Genomic DNA, 19,583 nt, shown 5'->3' with positions numbered 1-19,583 from the left:
ATAAATAATTAATTATTTAATATTCTCAATTATCATATTATTATATTCATGGTGCTAGCAAAGAATATAACAATATTCCATTTGAATTAATATAATTATTTATTTGATCTAATCAAAATAATAATTAAATGATTATTTACCAAGGATTAGAACACTCGTTAGTGTGTGACCCCATAGGTTCAATACTAAGCGGGTAGTAAATTAGTCATACTAAATTTACTAATCAAGGTTGGCGTCTAGCAACGCTCCTTGACGACCTGATAGTATGAAGTAATAATATTTTTACTAAGAACCCAAGATGAACAAAAAATACAACTTCTTCCATCTTTTCAGCTCTTGGCTAACTTTTAGAGTACGGTTTAATTGTCAAACTCTAACTTGTTACCATTATTATAATGAATTATGAATGACTTAAGAAACTCATTTCTTAATTCATTCAAACCCCTTGGCCAAGGCATTGTTTATTTCATTCATTATAATCGTAGAGCTCAAACTCATTACCATAGTTGATGGATTCCATTTTGACTAATCATTAATTCTACAAGTATTTAAATCATACCCAATGTCCATTCAACTAACACCGTAGGGTGTTAGGTGTCCGGAATCAAAGTATAACAAATACATTGTCAATTACTATGATAGTCGCAGGTCAAAGGAAAATTCTAATATTATGTTCATCATAAGAATATCCTATTGACAAATATACGGTAACTATAATCATTAGGAATTCTTAGAGTGAGTTAGTTCAATGGTTATATCTCTATATATACCATTTATATATATAATTTAATAAATGAGATCTATTAATCTTCATCCAATGAAGACTATTAATCTATCCGAATCACTAATGTCCCATTTTTAGTGATTCTACGATTAAGAACAATTTAAATTAAAAGTACTCAAAAAACGTATATCTCATTATTACGATCCCTATCGTAATTATTCGTTTCTAATTTTAATTAAGGACACTATCATAAATTATAAAAGTTTATTCTTATAAAAAGAAATAATAATAATAATAATTCATAATAGTATTTTGTTGGACATACACACTTATCTCCAACAATCTCCCACTTGCACTAGAGCCAATGACAGATTGGGTCTAGGGCATACATGTATTTCCAACAAAATCTTCCACTTGCACTAGAGCCAATCAGTCATATATTTCAATCCCAATTCCCACATGTGCTTATCAAACTCTTTTGATCCAAGTGCCTTAGTGAATGGGTTTGCTGCATTATCCTTCCCAGCAACCTTTTGAATTTCAACGTCTCCACGTTCAACGATCTCTCTTATCAAATGATATCTTCTCAAGATATGCTTAGATTTTTTATGTGATCTTGGCTCTTTTGCTTGTGCAATGGCTCCATTATTGTCGCACAGTAATGGAAGTGGTTCTTTAATTGAAGGCACCACATCAAGCTCGTTTATGAACTTCTTCATCCACACAGCTTCTTTAGCAGCTTCACTTGCTGCTATGTACTCAGCTTTAGTTGTTGAATCAGCTACAGTAGCTTGTTTGGAACTTTTCCAACTCACTGCACCACCGTTTAAGGTGAAAATATAACCTGAAGTAGATTTGCTATCATCTTTGTCTGAGGCAAAACTTGCGTCAATGAATCCTTTTGGTATAAGTTCAGAATCTCCATAGATGAGGAATTGGTCTTTGGTTCTTCTTAAATATTTAAGAATGGATTTAACCACCTTCCAATGTTCCTCACCTGGATTTGCCTGATATCGACTGGCTACTCCTAGCGCATATGCGACATCAGGACGTGTACATGTCATGGTATACATGATAGCTCCCACTGCACTAGCATATGGTATTCTACTCATGCGTACTCTCTCTTCAGAAGTTTTAGGACAATCCTTTCTACTGAGAGTAATTCCAGTGCCTATTGGTAAATAGCCATTTTTGGAGTTTTCCATGTTATACCTTTTTAATATGGTATCAATGTACATAGATTGTGAGAGTCCGAGCAACCTTTTAGATCTATCTCTATAGATCTTTACTCCTAGAATATAGGCTGCTTCTCCCAAATCTTTCATGGAGAATTGTTGAGATAGCCAAGTTTTGGTATTTTGCAATGCTGGTACATCATTTCCTATTAGTAATATGTCATCAACATAGAGTACTAAGAAAATGACTGTACTCCCACTAAATTTTTTGTATATGCAAGGATCCTCTTCACACCGGATAAAATCAAACTTTTCGATTGTCTTATTAAAGCAAATGTTCCAACTTCTAGAAGCTTGCTTTAACCCATAAATGGCGCGTTGCAGCTTACAAACTTTACTATGATCAGACTGAAGTGTGAAACCTTCAGGTTGTGTCATGTACACTTCCTCTTTGAGTTCTCCATTGAGAAAAGCTGTTTTCACATCCATTTGCCATATTTCATAATCATAGTAAGCTGCTATAGCAAGTAGAATCCGAATAGATTTGAGCATTGCCACAGGAGAAAATGTTTCTTCATAGTCTATTCCCTCCTTTTGACGGTATCCCTTGGCAACTAGACGGGCTTTATAGGTCTCTACCTTACCATCTGCTCCAATCTTTTTCTTGTAAACCCATTTGCAACCAATAGGTTTTATGTCTTTTGAGGGTTCAACAAAAGTCCAAACATTGTTGATCCTCACAGATTCTATTTCGGATTCAATGGCACTCTGCCATTTTAGACTTTCAGAACTTTGCATTGCCTCTTCATAAGTCTTAGGATCATTATCATCATAATCGATCCCATTTTCCACATCATCTTGCACCATTAGGTTTAGCCTTAGTGGTGGACGATGTTCTCTTGTGGACCGTCGAAGAGGTAGTTCTTGTACCAAAGGTAGTTCAAGGATTGGTTCATTAATCTCTCTTTGAACTACTATTGGTTCGTTATCCTCAACTCTTGAAGATGATAAATTTGGTGTTAGTTTGAGTACATCCAAAGTTGGTTGCTCAACTTGAATTTCATGTTCTTGAGCTTGTACTATTTCATTGGTTTCTTGAACTTCATCAAGTTCTATTTCTTCACCTTGTCTTCCTTCGGAAAGAAATTCCTTTTCTAAAAAGGTTCCACCTCTTGCCACAAACACTTTGTGATCAGAAGGGTGATAGAAATAATAACCCATTGCTTCTTTAGGGTAACCAATGAATCTACATTTATCGGACCTAGCATCAAGTTTATTACTTTGCAATTTCTTAACATATGCTGGACATCCCCAAACTCTAATGTGCTTGAGATTTGGTTTTCGTCCTTTCCATATCTCATATGGTGTTGAAGAAACTGCTTTAGTGGGTACTTTATTTAGCAGATATGCTGCTGTTTCTAAAGCATAGCCCCATAAATTCAATGGAAGATCAGTAAAACCCATCATGGATCGAACCATATCTAATAAAGTTCGATTCCTCCTCTCTGAAACACCATTGTGTTGTGGAGTACCAGGAGGTGTCCATTGAGAAAGAATCCCATTTTTCTTTAAGTACTCAAGAAAATTATCATTTAGATATTCTCTTCCTCTATCAGATCTAAGCACCTTAATGCTTTTACCTGTTTGATTTTCAACTTCACTGCGAAAAATTTTGAACATTTCAAATGACTCAGATTTGTATTTCATAAGATACACAAAGCCATATCTAGACATATCATCAGTGAAAGTGATAAAATAGGAATATCCTCCTTTGGCTTGAATTTTCATTGGTCCACAAACATCTGTATGTATTAGTCCCAATAATTCTGTAGCCCTTTTTCCATGTCCCATAAATGGAGTTTTGGTCATTTTTCCTTTGAGACAGGATTCACAAGTTACATATGATTCATAATCATATTTGTTAAGGTAACCTTCTTTATGTAACTTAGAAATCTTTTTTTCCCCTATATGACCAAGTCTACAATGCCAAAGATATGATTCATTTACTTGATTATTCCTCTCTCTTTTGAGAGTAGAAACATGCATGACAGAATTACCATTTAAATCGGGAAGAATATAAATGCCATATTGGAGATAGCCATTTACGTATAAGTCATCACCATAATAAGTAGAACAAATGTCATTTTTAATATTAAAATAAAAACCATGTTTGTCCAACATAGAAACAGAAATAACATTTGCAACAAAATTAGGAACATAATGACAATTATCCAATATTAATGTCTTGCCCGTAGGCATTGCTAAAGAAATAGATCCTATAGCTACAGCAGCAACATTTGCTCTGTTCCCGACTTGAAGGTAAGTTTCTCCCTTCTTCAGCCATCTACTTACTCGTAGTCCCTGCAATGAATTGCAAATATTATGAGCATTTTCGGTATCTAATATCCATATAGAAGAATTAATAGTAGCTAAAGAAATCATGAAAACTGTTTTCAAGCATGTCTTACCTTTCTCTTTGGTTTTCAAAGAAGCAAGGTACTCTTTGCAGTTTCTTTTCCAATGACCTTTGCCTTTACAATAAAAGCATTCAGCATCATTTTTGTCAACCTTTTCTTGTTTGCCCTTGGGTTTGGTCACACCACCTTTAGGTGCCATGGGTTCTCTTTTAAAATTATTCTTTCCATTTCCTTTTGCTTTCCACTTTCCTTTCTTCTTAGAAGAGCTGCCAACTACCATAGCAACTCCTTTCTTTTTCTCAGATGCAATTTGATTCTCATAATCAATTAGCATGTTGAGCATTTCATGAAGATCACAACTTACTTTAATCATATTAAAGCTAACAATGAATTGTGAAAAGGTTTCTGGAAGAGATTGCAAGATCAAATTTTGTGAAAGTTCTTTGCCCAATTTGCATCCCAACTTCTCAAGTTGTTCAATAAGATCAATCATATTAAGAATATGGGGTCCAACAGGAGAGTCCACATCAAGTGTAGATCTAAACAAAGTTTTGGACAATTGATATCGGGCCGTCTTACTTTGTGCACCATACATCTTCTTAAGATGTTCAACAATAGTTGGTGGATCCATATCCTGATGTTGCCTTTGAAGATCAGAACCCATGGATGCCAGAATGATGCATTTGGCAGTAAGACAATTTTCCAAGTACTTCTCATAAGCCTTGGTTGCCTCATTATCAATACTTCCATCCTCTTTAGGAACTGGGGCCGTTACAGCAGGCTTATCGATTATATCAATTAGCCTTTCATGCATGAGAACAATTCTCAAATTGCGATACCAATCATCATAATTGGCTCCAGCCAATTTGTTATTTTCAAGTATGCCACGCAGTGATAGAGTAGACATATTATTCATGAATCTAAAAGGAAAAAAACAAATATAAGTACGTATTCACACATACAAATAACACTTTCTACAATAATTATTATTATAGAAAATTAAGAAATCTTTATTTCTTAAATTAAGTGTTAAAAAAAATATTTAAAATCATGAATGAGTATCTTGGTTGTCAAGTCATTACTCATACATTTTTAAACAGATGATTAAATGTATCACATACAATTTTAATCCCAAATAATTACCTGGTTGTCAGGTTATTATTTAATTGAATTATATTTTATACCCCTAGGTTGTCTAGGTTCAAGTAAAAATTAATTCATTCCATGTATCAAATACATATATATAAATTTTATCCTTGAGTACGAATCTCCTGGTTATCAGGTAACTCATCGTAAACAAAATATAAAATTTATTTATCTTTTTTTTTCTTTCAGTTTTATTTCATAAATAAATAAATAAAAATAATAATAACAGTATGTTCCTAACATACATATAATTTTATCCCATATAAATTTATAATTTTAATAATAGCATTCCATGCCATTATTAGGAATCACATTCACTATAATAACAAAATTTAAATTAATCCTATTAATTCTGTAAATTTTTGTAATAAAATTTTAAACACAAAAGGGCCATAGCTCTGATAGCACTGTAGGATTACAAGTGTTCATAACACGCAGCGGAAGTAATAAAGTAATCCTATTGATCTATTTTGTGTTTAAAACTTTATTGAAATAAGATGGGTTAGATGCCAATACCTGAGTACCCTAGTGAATGAAAAATTTTCTCCTTCGATAGTACGAAGGTACTATGTGTATCCACACCGAGACTGATCCTTGTTGTCAACTCCTTGACCAATGGATTTAATTGAGAAATTTCTTGCAACTCCTTGCACCAGCAATTCTTCACTAAGAATTGGAATATTTGTGTATGTGGAGGTAAAAGAAAAACTTGTTGGTTCTTTCTTTTATCATATACACATATATATATATAGTATGAGATTGGTGACTGATTTGTGAATCAAATTACAATTTAATTTGAAACAGAATCAGTTGGGATCTTATCCATAATTAAAACTCATCATATAATAAATAATTAATTATTTAATATTCTCAATTATCATATTATTATATTCATGGTGCTAGCAAAGAATATAATAATATTCCATTTGAATTAATATAATTATTTATTTGATCTAATCAAAATAATAATTAAATGATTATTTACCAAGGATTAGAACACTCGTTAGTGTGTGACCCCATAGGTTCAATACTAAGCGGGTAGTAAATTAGTCATACTAAATTTACTAATCAAGGTTGGCGTCTAGCAACGCTCCTTGACGACCCGATAGTATGAAGTAATAATATTTTTACTAAGAACCTAAGATGAACAAAAAATACAACTCCTTCCATCTTTTCAGCTCTTGGCTAACTTTTAGAGTACGGTTTAATTGTCAAACTCTAACTTGTTACCATTATTATAATGAATTATGAATGACTTAAGAAACTCATTTCTTAATTCATTCAAACCCCTTGGCCAAGGCATTGTTTATTTCATTCATTATAATCGTAGAGGTCAAACTCATTACCATAGTTGATGGATTCCATTTTGACTAATCATTAATTCTACAAGTGTTTAAATCATACCCAATGTCCATTCAACTAACACCGTAGGGTGTTAGGTGTCCGGAATCAAAGTATAACAAATACATTATCAATTACTATGATAGTCGCAGGTCAAAGGAAAATTCTAATATTATGTTCATCATAAGAATATCCTATTGACAAATATACGGTAACTATAACCATTAGGAATTCTTAGAGTGAGTCAGTTCAATAGTTATATCTCTATATATACCATTTATATATATAATTTAATAAATGAGATCTATTAATCTTCATCTAATGAAGACTATTATATATATATATATATATATTAATCTATCCGAATCACTAATGTCCCATTTTTAGTGATTCTACGATTAAGAACAATTTAAATTAAAAGTACTCAAAAAACGTATATCTTATTATTACGATCCCTATCGTAATTATTCGTTTCTAATTTTAATTAAGGACACTATTATAAATTATAAAAGTTTATTCTTATAAAAAGAAATAATAATAATAATAATTCACAGTAGTATTTTGTTGGACATACACACTTATCTCCAACATAAAATTAATAAGGTTAGGTTTGACTAGTCATGAATCTAAAGTCTATATATATTATCAACGTTTGGTTTCATCAATTATTATTCGGGTAATTGTGTCATTTGCAGGGTATACTACATCAAACTTCCAAAACCTATAAGCATAGAGGCTATGGTCGCGGTGAAAAACCATGACCATAGATAGGGCTATGATCACGGTTTTAAGGAGGGGCTATGGTCACGGTTTTAAGTGAGGTGACCATAGAGGCTATGGTCACGGTTTTAAGGTGGGGTGACCATAGAGCTATGGTCACGATAAAAACCGTGACCATAGATAAGGCTATGGTCACAGTTTTAAGGAAGGGTGACCATAGAGGCTATGGTCATGGTTTTTATGCGTGACCATAGATTACCCTATGGTCACGGTTAAAAACCGTGGCCTAAAGTGCCAGAATTTGAAAATTGTAACCGTGACCATAGAAACCGTGACCATAGATAAAAAAACCGTGACCATAGACCTATGGCCACGGAGAAATAGGCCATGGTAAAAAACCATGACCATAGGTTCAAAACCGTGACCATAGATCTATGGTCACCCTTTTCACTAGCTATGGTCACGGTTTTTTACCGTGACCATAGGCCTTTTTTTTTTGTAGTGTTAAAGCAAAATCTAAACCAACAATAAGACTTAAACTTAGTTTAGGTAAACAGTTTAATTAAGCTCATTTTGAAAAAATTATTTAAACAATAAAATATTAAAATAGATTATAAATAAGTTATTTTGTATTTATTTTTTTAGTTTTAATAAAAATATAATAAAATTTTTTTTTATTACGAGAAAAACTATTTTTTTTTTAATTTTTCTATAAATACTTAAATAACTTTTTAAAAAGTTACAATTTAATTTTTAAAATTGCCCCAGACATTAATATTATTATTTTTCATAAGTTAAAAGCTCAAAAAAAATAACTTTTAAAACTTCTCAACGCCCTTATACTAATAACACTCAGAGAATAAAATGAGATGCTCCATGATCTTTATAGATTCAAATTACACTACTAAAAAAAGCTCTGTACCGTCGGTGGTAAAGCCATGATACTTGTAATTGCCAAAGCCTTAATTATTTCATCATCATTATCGGTGATGTTCCTGGGGCTAAGCTTTGTAGAGGTATAATTCGTCCTATTTAGAGATTGAATTTTTCTTTGTCTAAAGTGAAGAGGTATATGCTGATTTTAAGAAAAAAAACGATAATGATAGACACTTGCAAAGATATTCTAACACCCAAGTTAATAAGAGTAAAAAATAACATAATATTACTCAAAAATGAATAGTTTACGTAATTAGAATTTAGTATTTATAAAATGTTATCCTCTTCAAAAAAGTTAAAATATTTGCCTGATCTTTCAATAACTATCTTAATTTATTTATAAGTAGGTTATTATTAACGAAATTTTCACTAATTGAAAATAAATATGTTTATTATTGTATTTAAATTCTAATTTATAGACATAGCTAACCCGAATTATAACTATCGAATCAGGTGGTAAGACTCAAACTCTTACCAAAGTCCCAAGATCTCTCAGCCTCATTCCTTGGAATTAAAACAGAGTCGTCCAAATAAGATACATATATAAATGTGTTGGTAATAATTATTAAATCAACTTGCAAACTTTTCGCCCTTTACCAAAAGATATCGGAAGTTTAAAGAAATTTCAAGTAGACAAAGATGTTGTTGGCTTTTGTTAAGAAATATTCCTATATAGTTGCATAATTTTAAAAGTCAAAGTTATTAAATAGCCATGGTATATTGCTTTCACCAAGTCACAAGGTTTTGAAGACACGAAGATGATGCCATCAACCAAGTGTTAATTCAAGTTAGTAATTCCATATGTTTCTGTCGCCAATGATTAATGTTAGTTTATTAATTGTATAAATAAGTGGTTCTCTTCGATGAAAATATATTAAGTTGTTAATTTTTTTTTATTAGCGTGTTGTTGGTGAGTTTGAGAGAAAAAAAAATTAATAGTGTTATTTATGTAAGTGAGTGATCTTAGAGTTGATTAAATATGAAATTTATACTTATATTTAGTATTATAGTTAGTTTAATTCAATGTCAAGTGTTTGAGCTTATGAGATGTGAAAAAATTCTTACAAAATTATTTATTCATAGAGATAGTATGACACATACTTTTAATGTTATGTGGTCCAGTCTCAAATTAGATGAAAAATTTGATTATAGAAAATTTTAATATCTACTCATTTGAAGGCTCAAAATATATGGAACTTCATTGAACTTGATTTGCAAGGAGCTAATGCTACTAAATACAAGAAAGATCAATTAACTCTATCTCAAATTTATCAAGGTGCAAATTATATAATATTTGACAAAATAGCAAATGCTAAAAATATGAAAGAAGCTTGGAACACATTGAAGTTGTCATACAAAAGTGTAGATAAGGCCCAAAAGACAAAGTATAGTCCTTTCAAAGAAAATATGAAAGGCACGAGATGTCTATCTTAAAAACTGTTGAGCAATAATTTATTCGTGTTACAAATTTTACTGATAAGATGAGAGTCTTTGGAGAAGATATGTCCAATAGTAAAGTGGTGGAAAAAATTCATCACACCATGTAAGAACCGAAATAAACGCTTTAATAAAATAATAATTTAATTGTACGAAATAGGTTCAAAAATATAAAAATATTTTTTTTAAATATAAAGGTGAAATTTGAATTCTTTTTAAGTGGAAAAGTGTTCTTTTATGAAAATTTTTTGTAAAAATGCGTACCGGCACTTAAGCCAATAGTATGGGCTCTAGTCTAACTGGAGCCGCGTATTGAGAAAAATAAGATTTTGAAAATTGAATTTATTATTTTGAAAGGACAAAAATAATTTAGAATTGAAAACCGGACACTAATCTTTAAGGTTTTGGCCCAAAGTGGACCAAATGAACCTAAAACGCTAACGGGTTGGACTGGACCCAAGTTGGGCCCACACCCAAACATATATATACCTCACTTAAAAGCCAATTCAGCTCATTTCCACCCACAAATAAGAAAAGGAGTACTGCTGAGTTGAGAGAAGAGAGGAGAGGGTTTACTATTCACATTCATCTTGATTCGCTTATAATTTGAGCTACGGAACTCCGATTGATGAGCCGTTTGTAGCCACGTGTCGGTGTTGCCGAGTCCGTCATTTCTAACTAAGCCTTTTTGGTAAAAACTCGCGTCTCCTGCTCCATTTTTCTACCCTAAGTAATTTCGCATTTTTACGTTTGATTTTTGAGTAGATTTTGTGATTTTGTTTGTTTAGGGGTGATCTAGTGATAAACCATTATTTTATGGTTTATCTTGTGCTCATTTGAGTGGTTTTTATCAAGTCCTTACTCACTTATTCATATGATTTGCATGATTTTACGTTTTTCTTCCTGATTTTGTGCTATGATTGAAAACATGTTTCTTTGGCCTTAAATTTGCTATGTTTAATCCTTTCTTATTACCATTCGATACCTTGATATGTGTGTTAAGTGATTTCAGGGTTTATAGGACATGAATGGCTTAGAGGATGGAAAGAAAGCATGCAAAAGTGGAAGGAATACAAGAAGTTGAAGGAGTTGCTAAGCTGTCCAGCTTGACCTCTTCGCACTCAATCGACCATAACTTGAGCTACAGAGGTCCAAATGAGGCGGTTCCAGTTGCGTTGGAAAGCTAACATCTGGGGTTTCGAAATGATATATAACTTAATATAGTTTCCCTGATGATAGATGATGCGGACGCGTGCATCACGCGCACACGTTGCATCTGCGAAAATCAGCGTGATAGAATTTGCAATCAGCGATTTCTGGGCTGTTTCCGGCCCAGTTTTCGGTACAGAAAATACAGATTAGAGGCTATAAAGTAGGGGAATGCATTCATACAACATACACAACATTCATAATTCATAATTTTAGATTTTAGATGTAGTTTTAGAGAGAGAGAGAGGCTCTCTCCCCTCTCTTAGGATTTAGGATTTAGAATTTCTTTTAGTTTTAGGATTGCTTCTCCAAATTCCAGGTTCAATGTTCCTTTAATTTTACTTCTCTTCTACTTTTATTTGTTCTAGTACTCTGGTTTATTTATTTTCTTATTGATTCTCTTCTTATCCAAATTGGCTTATGAACTCTTCATGTTAGATTTGAATATTCTATTTAATGCAATTTGAGGTATTTCAGATTTATGATTATTTTATTCTATTTATGATGCTTTTAATTTAATTTAAGATTTATTCCCTTTTTGCTTTGGTTAAGTAATTGGTAACACTTGAGTTATCAGACTCAGCAGTTGATTGAAAATTGGGAATTGCTGATTGATTTGGATCGCTCTAAAGCTAGTCTTTCCACAGGAGTTGACTAGGACTTGAGGATCAAATTGATTGGTCCACTTGACTTTCCTTTATTTAGTAAGGGTTAACTAAGTGGGAGCAATAACAATTCTCATCACACCTGATAAGGATAACTAGGATGGGATTTCCAGTTCTTATACCTTGCAAGAGATTTTTCTAATTATTAATTTATTTTTCTTGCCATTTAAATTACTTGTTCTTTATTTTAAAAACCCAAAAATATACAATTTCATAACCAATAATAAATCATACTTCCCTGCAATTCCTTGAGATACAACCCGATGTTTAAATACTTCGATTATAAAATTATTTGGGTTTTGTTACTTGTGATAACAAAACTTTTGTATGAAAGGATTATTGCTTGGTTTAGAAGCTATACTTGCAACGAGAATTTATTGTGAATTTTAAACTATCAATCTTCAGTTCGTCATCTAGTATTGGAATATTGTTGAGTTTTGCCCCAATCTCGTTGGGTAAGGTAAGGTCTCATTAAACTCTTGTGTTTAGTTTTTTTTGTGAACCCTAGGTTTGATGTTGGTATGTTGTATGATGTTAGACTAAGTTTTGGTGTTTGTTGGAGTTGGTTTGAGGCTTTTGGATCGAGTTTGGTGGCTTCATTTTGGTGTTTGGTGAATTTTGAGAATCGGCCAAGGTATGGTTTCGGTTTCCTTTATGTAATATGTAATGTTTCTAAACACTTAGGCTAGTAGACCCCTTAGGATATGATTGAATTGATGATAATTGATGATAATTGTGATGTTGATAAAGGGTATAATGATTATTGGTGTTAATGATATATTATGATGTTGGTTGATGTTGATGAGTGTTTATGATGATTGTGGTAATATGAATGTTGATAATGATTACAAATGTTGAGGTTAATGGATGAGAACTATGAATATTGATGTTGATGACAATTGGTGAAGGATGTGAGTTTTATAAGGATAAATTTGAGGAATAAAGATTATGATGGATTTGGTTAATATTAGATATTATTTGGTGATGATTATTGATGTTGATGAGGATTTGTATTGGTTGTTGATGTTATTGTTAGTTGATGATGATTATGGATTTTGATACTATATTGTAGAATACTTGGATGGTGTAGGGAGGTGATATGTTGTTGAGATAAATGGAAGTGTGTGGATATGTGTGGAATGGCTTGAATGCTATTTTGGGTAATGAACTCTTGGTTTAGGGTTGAGGATTTGGTAAATTTGAGGTTTAAAGATTTTTGGTAAAAACGGATTTTGGGCCAATTTTGGTGGATCATATCTCGAGCTACAGTTTTTGAAATTGATTGAATTTTATATCAAATTAAAGATAATTTAAAGAGCTTTAAAATGGTATAGATTTTGTAAAAATCGGAATTTTGCAGAGAAATATATGATCGTTGGAAGTTGGTGTCAAAAATCTGAATTCTATAATGTTGCAAAAAATTTGGAAATCTGTCATGTGTGCCCACACACACCTCTGTGCATACGCACAGAACAGAGTGGGTGTTTCAAGTTGTGCGTACGCACAACATCATGCGTACGCACAAATCAGAAAAGCCTTCTGGTGCGTGCGTACGCACACAACCCTGTGCGTACGCACAAGCCCTGTTTTCACCCAAAATCTTGTTTTTAACTGTTTTACCTTTTTGGCAAGCTTGCAAACTTTCGTAATACTTATTTAAAACCTTTTTGCTAGTATTTTAGGCTTTGAATCAGGGGAGAAAATAATAAGTGAATAAAAAAGGGTATCTTAGTTATGAATTTAGAGTCGGTGATATAGGTTTTGGAAGGTCTGTGCAATTTCTAGCTTGAATTGGTGAATGTTGAGTTGTGAAGTATATGGTTGAAGAGATTTTTGAGAAATGGGAATGCTTCTGATGAATTTGAGAAATTGAAAACCAGTGATGGTTATGATGAGTTGAGAACTTGGAAATGAATGATGAAATTATTGGATTATATGAGAGTGTGCATGGCCTATATCCTTGGCGTGGTAGTTTTTTTGCAGCAAGAGTGTGCAGGGCCTATATCCCTGGCGTGGCAGTTTTTCTACTGCAAGAGTGTGCCATGCACTATATCCTTGGAATGAATTATGGTGAGACAGTTGTTGTTGTTTCCTTCTCTGCTGCATGAGTGTGTGATAAGTGAGAATTATCATTGGTCTAGAATTTCTCAATAGAAAAAGAACTTCGTTGTAAGCTTAGTTCCAAACCAACTAATAACTCTCAATCAAATTTTAATATTGGTTGTCACAAGTACAAACCCCAATGAAAATTAACCAAAGTATTCAAACCTCGGGTCGTCTCACAAGGAATTGCAATGAAGTGATCAATTATTGGCTATGAAGGGGCAAGGGGGTTTGATTTGTTGAATTGACAAGAAAAGTAAATAACAAGAAAGTAAATGACAAATTAACTAATAAAAGAAAGAAAAAGAACTCTTGACTAGGCATAGGAATTGAGATTACCATCCATGTCTACAAACCATGTATTGACAATTATGAGAAACCAACCCATCAAGTCTACTTCTATGCTTGAAGTACGTCAAATAGGCTTGATCAACATCAACCCATAAGTCCCAACCTAGCTACTAATTGACTTAATAGTAGGCTTACGTTAATGGGTATCAAATTGACCACTAAGAGTTCTCAAATTACCAACTACCCAATGACTCAAGGTCACCCAATTCTCTTAGCCTAGGCCAAGAGTAAAGAAAACTACTCTAAAACTAGTAAAAATATTTTATCAAACACCTAGAGTGCAATAAAAGTAAACATCACAAAATGTAAGAATTAATAAAAGCTATAACTAACCCAAACAAGAAATCAACAATAGCAACTAAGATAAACATAAAAAGACATGAAAACATAAATTTCATTAAAAGAAATCTAAATCCAACAAGGGTTCATCAACATAAAAGAGAGCAAAATAAGAAATTAACAAGAGAAGTAGATAAACCAAAGTACTATAAGAAATAAAAGTAAAGGAAAACTAAAATGAAACAAGAATTAAAACTTGAATCTAAGAAAATTTGACCTAAACTACCCTAAATTCTAGAGAGAAGGGAGAGCCTCTCTCTCTAGAATTCTACCCTAAAACATGATAAAAACTAAACTATGACTACTTCCCTCCCCTTCCCTTGCAATCCTTGGATTCAAAAGCATCAGAAATGAGTTGGATTTGGACCTCCTTGAGCTCAAAAATCATCCCCAGCATTTTGCCCTTAAGTTGGTCACGTGCTGCTTGTCACGCATACGCATGGGTCACGCGTACGCGTCGCATTGCAAAATTTCTCTTCACGCGTGCGCATGGGTGACATGTGCACGTCGCTAGCGAATCTCATTCTCACGCATACGCGTGGATAACGCGTGCGCGTGGCCTTGAGTTCAGTAAATCTTCATTTCTTCATGAATTTTCTATTTTTGCATGTTTTTTCTTCATTCCTTCAACCCAATATTTGCCTTCTAATCCTGAAATCACTTAACAAACATATCAAGGCATCGAATGAAATTAAAGTGAATTAAAATTAGCGATTTAAAGGCCTAAGAAACATATTTTTACTTTTAAGCACAAATTAAGAGAAATTCACAAAACCATGCTATTTTATTGAATAAATGTGAGAAAAGTTGATAAAATCCCTTAAGTTCAACACAAGATAAACCACAAAATTAGAGTTTCTCAGTGTGCAGGGCCTATATCCCTGGCGTGGCAGGAAGGCTACATCCGAGAGGATGTGTTGGGTTGGCATTTATAGACCGACAAGTGATATCACGAGCCAATAGGATAGGCATTCATCATATGCATCTTCTATATGCTTGTTTGCTTTGCTTAACTTCAATTATGCCTAAATGAATCACATGTCTACTTGCTATTTGTTTACTTGTGGTATTTGTATATTACTTGTGCTTTACTTGTCTGTATTACCTGTATTTTCTACTAGGATTGAGGAGGTTCGGTATGTGCTGGCGATGGGATTGCATGGAGGTTAGGCTGGCAAAGGCCATGGGATAACGATGCTATGTTAGTTAGAAATCTCTTAAGTTGGAATACCCTATTTACGGTTTAAGTTAATTATTTGTTTTAAGCTTGAATATCTGTATCGATGTGAAGTTCCAAGATTGCCTTTGGCATCCCAGAATCTTACATATTATATATTGAGAATTATTACCATACTGAGAATCTCCGGTTCTCATATCATATGTTGTTGTTGTTTTTCAGATGCAGGTCGTAACCCACCTCGGTGAATTGCGAGATGGTGACAGAGCGGAGTATGGTTTCATCTTTATTTTATTCTACTTTATTTTGATATAGTCACTCTCTCATCCTTTGTATTTATATAACCTTATTTCCTTAGAGGCTTTATTTCTGAACACTTTGAGAGATATGTTGTTGCTATTTTAAACTTCAAAATTCTGTTGTATTCAGTTTGACTAGCCGACCTAAACTTCGCAGGCTGTGACTAGTCCACTTTTTGTATATCATACTTATATATATGTCTTGTTTAATTTAAGTACTACCTTGTGTATCCTGGAGCTATCTACAAGGTTTTATATATATTATGTCTTGTTCTGTTCGTGCCTACGTGTTTAGTTATCGTGTGTGAATGCTTCGCATTTCGTAATTCCATTTTACGTAAATTTGAGCTTTATTCCTTCATCAGGCTTCTAGTTATATGAATTCTTGGACATATATTATATATTATAAGTTTTAGTGCTATCGTGGTAGTTTGTCATCCTTTGCTTTACGACTAGAGGTAAGGCTTATGGTAACAGGGTGTTACACACCATACCCATGAAGTTCGACCATGTGGTGACTACAATACTAGAATTTCACAATATGGATTCCATGACAATTGTAAAGTTGTAAGAAACTATGAAAAGTCACATCAATAGAATATTGAAGAAGTAAGAAAAATCAATCAAAGAAGCCCTGAAGAGTCGGGTGAATTTAAATAATGTTGCAGAATCAAGACGTACACAAGAAAGACGAGATCGTACTTTCAATTATCAAAGTAGATGTAGAAGAGGTTCAGAGGAGAAAGTTGTGGTAATCGCAACCAAAGAAGAGATCATAATTTTGGACCACTTAATAAAAAAAAGAGGTGAAATAAACTTCAGTAGGCCTGTTAATCAAGGAAGAGGTGGAGGCCATTTATATCAAGAAAGAACCATTTTAACTGCTTTCATTGTGAAAAATATGGACACAAAGCAGCATATTACAGATTCAGAATAATAAATAATAATCAAGGGAACATTGTAGAAAATCAGCATTGAAATACTAATGATAATCCGAGTACTAAGACTTTACTTTTTACAAGTAATTCTTGTGATGAAAATGAAAATATATGGTACTTGGATAATGTCTATAGTAATAATATGTTCGGTAAACAAGAATTATTTTCTTTACAAGATGATTTAGTTAAATTATTATTGAAATTTAATAATAGTACAAAAATCCATATTAAAGGAAAATGACAAATACCAATTAAATTGAAACATAGTTCTTTGAATTATATTTCTAACATTTCTAGGATTCTAAGCCTGATTATAATTTACTGAGTATGGGACAATTATCTAAGAAGGGACATAAAATGATAACATATCGTGGATATTGTACTGTATTTGATAACAAAGGAAGGTTCAAATTGACAAGGTAAAGATAACTTCAAATAAAATATTTTCATTGAAAATTCAACATGTCAATTTTTTGTGCATGAGTTCTGTAATACTTTATGAGATGATAGCTTGTTGTGGAATATGTGGTTTGAGCATTTTCACTTTTCTGGCCTGAATACCTATCAAGAAAAAGACTTATTTTTGGTCTACCACAGGTTCATATCTGATTGTGTATGTGAAATTTGTCAATTGAAATAGAAGAACAAAGATTCATTTTCTACAGAAAAGTCATGGAAAGTTAGGTTACTTGATATTGTGCACTCAAATCTTTGTTCTGTTGAAGTCCCAAACCATGGAGGTAGCAGATACTTTATCACTTTTATTGATGATTTTAGTAGATATATATGCATACATTTTCTGAAGTCAGAATCAAAAGCATGTGATGCCTTTGAGATATTCAAGGCATTTGTTAAAAACAAAGTGGTTGTAAAATCAAAATTCTCAAAATAGATAAAGGGACGTATAATATATTGCTTGCTTATATTACTTTAATCAACATGGAATTCAACACTAACTAATAACCTGATACACTCTTCAACAAAATAGAGTTGTGAAAAGAAAGAACAGAAACCAACATGAATATGATCAAATGCATGCTTAAGTCAAAACCAATGCCTAAGAATTTTGGACAAAAGTAGTTGTAGCTGAATTACATATTTTGAATAGGTGTCCAACAAAAAAGTATTTGTGATAAAACTCCTGAAGAAACTTGGAGTGGAAAGTGTCCTTTTATTCATCATTTCATAGTTATTGGGTGTATTATTTATGCCTACGTACCAGATCAATTAAGAAAGAAGTTAGATGAGAAAGGCCAGGGGTGTATCTTTATTAGTTATAACATAGAGTCAGAAGCATATAAGCTGTATAATCCAAAAACAAAGAAAGTGATCATCAGCAGAGACGTGACGTTGATGAGAAAGGCATGTGGGACTGGAATGCAAAGACAGAAAACTAGTTGATCATAATTCTAAATACTTGTGTTAAAGAAGACAAAAAATGACTAGACATAACCAATCAAGCAGAATCATCTAGAAAACCTCAAAGAGAGTGCAGACTACCTACTAGATTCGCAGACTATGGAGTTGGAAATGATCATGATCCATCAGATGAAGAAATTATTGATTTTGTATTATTTTCAGATTGCGAGCCAATGGAATTTGAAGAATCTTTTAGAGACAACAATTGGAAGAAAGCAATAGATGGGGAGATTCGTACCATTAAGAAGAATAACACATGGGAGCTTGTTGATTTGTGTATAGATAAGAAGCCGATTAGAATAAAGTGGGTTTACAAAACTAAACACAAACCCAATGGTAAATGTGGTCATTTCAAGGTAAGATTAATTGCAAAATGGTACAAACAAAAATCAGGTATTAATATTTTGAAGTATTTGCTCCAATTGTTAAATTAGACACTATTCAAATGCTTATTTCACTCTTAGCTCAAAATAAGTGGAAGATACATCGGATGGATATTAAGTTAGCATTTCTAAATGTTACTTTAGAAGAAGTATATGTTGAGCAAGTTGTAGTATCTGAAATTCCTGGGGAAGAAGATAAAGTTTAAGGTTGAGGAAAGCTTTGTCATTGAACTTGGAAATATCTTGATCGTGTGCCTTTATCTTGATGCCTTGATCTTTACTGACAACAATTTGAATATAATTACATAAATCAAGGACACTATGATAAAGCATTTTGAAATGTCAGAGATGGGCTTGATTGTTAGTTAATAAGTACAAGATAAATATACTCAATAGGAGGGTGGGTGAATTGAGTATTAATGACAAATTAAAATTTTGTGAAATATAGATGAAAACTTAAATTGCAGAAATATAAACCTGCAAACAAAGGCGATATGTTTCTATTTTTCATGGGCTTATAAGCGAACTTCAAGAATTTAATCACATACATAATATTTTTCATACCATTTGTATAAAATAAATGAAAAGGTAAATGCGAGTGGTTTTGTACTAGAACTTTTCGAATGGCTTGAACACGTTTTCAAGCACTAAGGAGCCAACTTTTCACATCACTTTAGAAATGTAAATAGCAAGAAATATAAAGAGTTTAAGAGTTATAAAGATGTGCAAGTACGATATATTCTAATTTGGTGTAACCTCTTCACCTACCTCCAGTCTTCCACATCAAGGTGCGGAGATTTTCAC

At 32.6% G+C, this 19,583-nt stretch overlaps 1 pseudogene; it reads right to left on the bottom strand.

The window, feature by feature from the left end:
* Positions 1-1,310: 1,310 nt before the first annotated feature.
* LOC148561883 (secreted RxLR effector protein 161 pseudogene) lies at positions 1,311-1,836 on the bottom strand (annotated as a pseudogene).
* Between the last annotated feature and the right edge of the window lie 17,747 nt (positions 1,837-19,583).

Source organism: Arachis ipaensis, chromosome B6, assembly GCF_059453495.1.
Source record: "Arachis ipaensis isolate K30076 ecotype BB chromosome B6, ASM5945349v1, whole genome shotgun sequence".
Classification (NCBI taxonomy): Eukaryota; Viridiplantae; Streptophyta; class Magnoliopsida; order Fabales; family Fabaceae; genus Arachis; species Arachis ipaensis.
This window is presented reverse-complemented; position numbering and strand designations above follow the sequence as displayed.